Here is a 6,504-nt window from a genome sequence, read left to right as displayed (position 1 = left end):
ACCTACCCCTCAACACTCTGCCTGTACCTCTGGACCGACCCACCTACCCCTCAACACTCTGCCTGCAACTCTGGACCGACCCACCTACCCCTCAACACTCTGCCTGCAACTCTGGACCGACCCACCTACCCCTCAACACTCTGCCTGTACCTCTGATCCGACCCGCCTACCCCTCAACACTCTGCCTGTAACTCTGAACCGACCCACCTACCCCTCAACACTCTGCCTGTAACTCTGGACCGACCCACCTACCCCTCAACACTCTGCCTGTACCTCTGAACCGACCCACCTACCCCTCAACACTCTGCCTGTACCTCTGAACCGACCCACCTACCCCTCAACACTCTGCCTGTAACTCTGAACCGACCCACCTACCCCTCAACACTCTGCCTGTAACTCTGGACCGACCCATCTACCCCTCAACACTCTGCCTGTAACTCTGGACCGACCCACCTACCCCTCAACACTCTGCCTGTAACTCTGAACCGACCCACCTACCCCTCAACACTCTGCCTGTACCTCTGAACCGACCCACCTACCCCTCAACACTCTGCCTGTAACTCTGGACCGACCCACCTACCCTTCAACATTCTGCCTGTAACTCTGAACCGACCCACTCAGCCATACACGTATGGAAAGGAAATTACACAACACTTCTTCTTCAGCCAGTCGCTGGGCGCCAAGAACCACAAAATGGTCATCACGGACTGAACCACGTGTTTTCGAATGTCGGTGGATACTTCCTTGTTGTTTTTGAAAGATTTTGTTTTGCCAAGAGAACAACATTTTAAGCCCCACGTAAAGCACTAAACTGGTGTATATTTAGCCTGAGGACCCCCCCCCCCCCCACCTGTATGTGTGTGTGTTGGATTGTCATCACATAAGCTGAGATTGATTTCCTCCTGTGCATTTTCCTCCCCCTGCAGCCACCACAATATGTTCTCATAACCTGCACAATGTCTGGCTCTATAACTCTGTACGGTAACGGTAGGATGAAGATGACTGTTGTGTCAGTACAAAAACAACTCCTATTGCTACCTCACTGTCGCTTGCATTTCATTGGCCAATTGGAACAGTAAAATATCTGACAGTATTAAAAACCTCACACACTTCCTCTTTTGATGTCCACAAACACACACACACGCGAACACGCACTTCAAAAAAATTATGATCTCCCTTTTATGAAGAAAGATTCCACAAAGTCGAGGTGTTTGACCTGAATTTGGCCCCTTGTCAAGCAACTGTCAAAACCCGAAATGTGCAATTACTGATCAATGTACCCCTAACAATTTTAGTCGTTTTAAGTCACAAGCTTGAGTTTAAATCTGGGTTATGTTCTGGACAGGTGCCATAGAGAATGTTTCAAAGATTCATATATATATATATCTATATTTTTATTTGTTTTCTCTTTCTCCAAATACTTATTTTATAGAGATTTTATTTTTTTTATGCACAATTTGGTTCATTTCAAGGTTGCTGTCGTCTCTACTGTTTGTCTACAGTACGTTGTAGGGAGTTAGTCTGATACTGTAAATGAATAGGGTACATCCCAGATGGCACCCTATTCCCTAGTGCACTACTTGTGACCTGGGCCCATAGGGAATAGGGTGCCATTTGGGATGTACCCTATTCATTTGCAGTAGGCTAGGACTGCCTGTCAAATTTCCATGTTGTATCTAGTCCTCACCGCTCCACTCTCTCAACAATACCATGTTGTATCTAGTCCTCACCGCTCCACTCTCTCAACAATACCATGTTGTATCTAGTCCTCTCTACTCCACTCTCTCAACAATACCATGTTGTATCTAGTCCTCTCTACTCCACTCTCTCAACAATACCATGTTGTATCTAGTCCTCTCTACTCCACTCTCTCAACAATACCATGTTGTAGCTAGTCCTCACCGCTCCACTCTCTCAACAATACCATGTTTAACTAGTCCTCACCGCTCCACTCTCTCAACAATACCATGTTGTATCTAGTCCTCACCGCTCCACTCTCTCAACAATACCATGTTGTATCTAGTCCTCACCGCTCCACTCTCTCAACAATACCATGTTGTATCTAGTCCTCACCGCTCCACTCTCTCAACAATACCATGTTGTATCTAGTCCTCACCGCTCCACTCTCTCAACAATACCATGTTGTATCTAGTCCTCTCTACTCCACTCTCTCAACAATACCATGTTGTATCTAGTCCTCACCGCTCCACTCTCTCAACAATACCATGTTGTAGCTAGTCCTCACCGCTCCACTCTCTCAACAATACCATGTTGTAGCTAGTCCTCACCGCTCCACTCTCTCAACAATACCATGTTGTATCTAGTCCTCACCGCTCCACTCTCTCAACAATACCATGTTGTAGCTAGTCCTCACCACTCCACTCTCTCAACAATACCATGTTGTATCTAGTCCTCACCGCTCCACTCTCTCAACAATACCATGTTGTATCTAGTCCTCTCTACTCCACTCTCTCAACAATACCATGTTTTTATCATTTCCATCAGCTGCTAGATAAAATAATTTGTGGTAAAACACTACTTAAAGTGCGCTGTCATTTGGTCTTCATAGCGCTGTCATAAGGTCTTCATAGCGCTGTCATAAGGTCTTCATAGCGCTGTCATTTGGTCTTCATAGCGCTGTCATAAGGTCTTCATAGCGCTGTCATAAGGTCTTCATAGCGCTGTCATAAGGTCTTCATAGCGCTGTCATAAGTATGATATAATATGTCATAACACACTATGATGGTTAGTGATTACCAACGTTTCATGGCAGGTATGCTGACAGGTGTCATGGCGTCTTTTTAACAACACTAGGAAGACTCTACGGTAGTGCACGTGAAGTAAACCATCGCTTTATCTGTGCATGACTTGTGGCCAAGACGCTAGCCAAATGTCTGCTTCTCTGTCTGTCATACATGTGTTTCCATGTCGAGTTGGCAGAGATGTGACATAGTCAAGCCAAAGTGTTACACAGATTCTACTGGCCAATCAAAGGCTCACATTTTAGTGCTCTGAGAAAAATCAAACCTGATTGGGGGCGGTTGTCACTAGTTACCACAGGCACAAAGTCAAAATTGTCTATTGGCTTTTTGTTCTTGATTTTAAGGTTTAGGCATAAAGTTAGCAGTGTGGTTAGGTTTAAAAACAGATTTTTAAGAAGAGAAGTTTTAGAAATCGATGGGGTTTAGCCATAATTATGACATTGTGGCTGTGGTAACTAGTGATGACCAATTTGGGCAGAAAGACTGCATTATCAGGAGATTTTAGTTCAGTGGACTGTCAGAGGAAACGTTGCCCTTTTTGTTCCAATACTTGAGAAATGCATCCTTCCTACATTCCTTGAAGTAATCACAGAGCTGAAGTGGAAGTACCATGGTGGTAACCTTCGATTATAGCTTTCCAATCACGTATAGATATGTGATTACCTTAAGGAAGGACGTATTTCTGAAGTATTCAAACAGACCCAGTGTACTGGAAGAATGCACCTGAACCACTTTATTTTATTTCACCTTAACTTTAAAGTCATTATATATATTTTGGTTTTTGTCTGGCTTTTAGTAGCAGCTCTTCTGTAGAGCGGCCATGTTTTTACGTCACCGCTGTGAACAGATGCTTGTTTCTTCCCTGGAAAACAATACAATACTCGACGGTTCTCATTATTTATGATTTCTAAACGTTCTCTTATAGTGAAGTTGTCCTCCAAGCAAGTTCCAGATTCATGCTAGGTGAATGCTAGGGGATTGCTAGGTGAATGCTAGGGGATTGCTAGGTGAATGCTAGGTGAATGCTAGGGGATTGCTAGGTGAATGCTAGGGGATTGCTAGGTGAATGCTAGGGGATTGCTAGGTGAATGCTAGGGGATTGCTAGGTGAATGCTTGGGGATTGCTAGGTGAATGCTTGGGGATTGCTAGGGGATTGCTAGGGGAATGCTAGGTGAATGCTAGGTGAATGCTAGGTGAATGCTTGGGGATTGCTAGGTGAATGCTTGGGGATTGCTAGGTGAATGCTTGGGGATTGCTAGGTGAATGCTAGGGGAATGCTAGGGGAATGCTAGGTGAATGCTTGGGGATTGCTAGGTGAATGCTTGGGGATTGCTAGGGGATTGCTAGGTGAATGCTAGGGGATTGCTAGGTGAATGCTAGGGGATTGCTAGGTGAATGCTTGGTGAATGCTAGGTGATTTTAAAGCCCCTGACCCCCTTCAAAAGTTGTTGCTGCTCTTTTTTTGGGGGGGGGGGGGGGGATTATGATCATCATGGATGCACTGGATAAAATTTCTGTCGTTGAATGAAATGTTATTTTCCTTGTGAGAAAATGTATTGTGAGATTAATGCAGATTGATTTACTGAACATTCTTTTGTCTTTTTTTAATATTTATCTCTCCCCCCCACTGTAAAACGATGTATAACTATTGAATGTTATAGGGAATTTTGTCCAATATTTTAAATACACTCTACATGACCAAGTATGTGGACATCTCCTGGTCGAAAATCCCATTCCAAAATCATGGGCATTAATATAGAGTTGGTCACGCCCTTTGTTGCTATAACAGCCTGCAGTCTTCTGGGAAGGCTTCCCACTAGATGTTGAAACATTGCTGCTGGGACTTGCTTCCATTCAGCCACAAGAGCATTAGTGAGGTTGGGCACTGATGTTGGGCGATTAGGTCTAACTCGCAGTCGGAGTTCCAAATCATCCCAAAGGTGTTCGATGGGGTTGAGGTCAGGGCTCTGTGCAGGCCAGTCAAGTTCTTCCACACCGATCTCGACAAACCATTTCTGTATGGACCTCACTTTGTGCACGGGGGGCATTGTCATGCTGAAACAGGAAAGGGCCTTCCCCAAACTGTTGCCACAAAGTTGGAAGCACAGAATCATCTAGAATGTCATTGTATGCTGTAGCGTTAAGATTTCCCTTCACTAGAACTAAGGGGCCCGAACCATGAAAAACAACCCCAGACTATTATTCCTTCTCCACCAAACATGAAATCCACCAAACCCAAATTCGTCCAATGGCTGAGAGCTTTACACCACTCCAGCCGACGCTTGGCATTGCGCATTGTGATTTTAGGCTTGTGCGCTGCTGCTCGGCCATGGAAACCCATTTCATGAAGCTCCCGACGAACGGTTCTTGTGCTGACATTGCTTCCAGAGGCAGTTTGGAACTCGGTATTGAGCTTGTGTGGCCTACCACTTCACAGGTGAGCTGCACTTACAGTTGACCGTGGAAGCTCTAGCAGGGCAGAAATTTAACGAGCACCTATGACGGTGCCACATTTTGAAAGTCACTGAGCTCTTCAAGTAAGGCCCATTCTACTGCCAATGTTTGTCTATGGAGTTTGCATGGCTGTGTGCTCAATATTTATACACCTGTTGCTTGTGACTGAAATAGCCAAATCCACTCATTTGAAAGGGTGTCCATACTTTTGTATATACAATGTACGTCACTTCATTCCAATAGAACAGTCCCATGTTCCAATGTTTACACTAGCATACAGTAGCGCTTAGAATGCCTGCCCAATACATTGCTTCATACTAAGTAGTGGGTTAGTGTGGATATCTGAACCGCATATCCAAGTCAAACAAAGCGGCGTTCTACATTTTGCATGAGTCGAGTCCCAAATGGCATCCCCCATATACCCTTTGGGGTGCCCTATGTGGGACTTGGTTTGTAGAGATGCAGTGGCTCTGGAACCTCTGCTGTATGGGCTAGATGTGCCCTGCGCTGAGACAAATTTAAGCGAGACAGGAAATTAAGACTTGCGTCACAAACAGCACCCTATCCCCTATGTTGTGCCCTACTTTCGACTAGGGCTCTGGTCAAAAGTAGTGTGCCATGTAGGGAATAGGGTGGCATTTTATACCTTGCCCTTTACCACATCTTCAGCACTCTTTACCAGCAGCGATCACAGAGATGCCATCCTGGAACCCATGGCCCTACTGGTTCACTTCAGATTCAGTCAGCTACATTTAGTTCTGATTCCAGGCCAGGCAGAAAACATATTCTTTTTTTTAAAACACTCCCCATGAGCATTTCAATCCTGTGAAGCCCAGGGCTAATTTATTAACTGACCAGTGTACACCCCCTCCCTCTGTGGCAGGATGGTATGACCCGTTGGCAGATAGTGCAGTCTACTACTGAAATTATTACTTTTTGTCCTCCTTATTGTTGATGGATCGGAAAGAGATGTATTAATTGAAATTATCATTTTATTTTGTAAAAAAAAAAGTGTTTAAAGAATTAAAGTGATATTGCACTGACATTGAAAATGTACATAGTGTTTTGTAAATAAGCCATTAAAACAGATGCATTTGAATATGAACTGTAAAAAAAAAAAAAATTACAGTAGTTGTATATGGTGTGATGAAACTGTTGATCTGTAACTAATATCCAAGCAACACATTCAATACAACAGATGCAATTAAGACATTCGGTTGATGGGTTGGTTTTCTTGTGTGTGTGTGCGTGCAGTTGTCTGACGTGTGTACGTGTGTGTACGTGTGT

At 44.4% G+C, this 6,504-nt stretch overlaps 1 protein-coding gene across 5 annotated transcripts in view; it reads left to right on the top strand.

The window, feature by feature from the left end:
* LOC129822389 (ubiquitin carboxyl-terminal hydrolase 32-like) overlaps positions 1–6,429 on the top strand; it is a 116,776-nt gene extending 110,347 nt beyond the window's left edge. For 4 of the 5 annotated variants that reach the window (XM_055880637.1, XM_055880636.1, XM_055880635.1 and 1 more), the window contains exon 34: positions 1–6,429. This exon is cut by the window's left edge and continues 240 nt beyond it. The gene's annotated coding sequence lies outside the window, so the exon portion shown is untranslated. The other variant, XR_008754483.1, reaches the window with a different exon arrangement.
* Positions 6,430–6,504: the final 75 nt, after the last annotated feature.

Source organism: Salvelinus fontinalis, chromosome 24, assembly GCF_029448725.1.
Source record: "Salvelinus fontinalis isolate EN_2023a chromosome 24, ASM2944872v1, whole genome shotgun sequence".
In the NCBI taxonomy this organism is placed as follows: Eukaryota; Metazoa; Chordata; class Actinopteri; order Salmoniformes; family Salmonidae; genus Salvelinus; species Salvelinus fontinalis.
The sequence above is the reverse complement of the archived record's forward strand: the minus strand, read 5'-3'. Positions and strand labels throughout refer to the sequence as shown.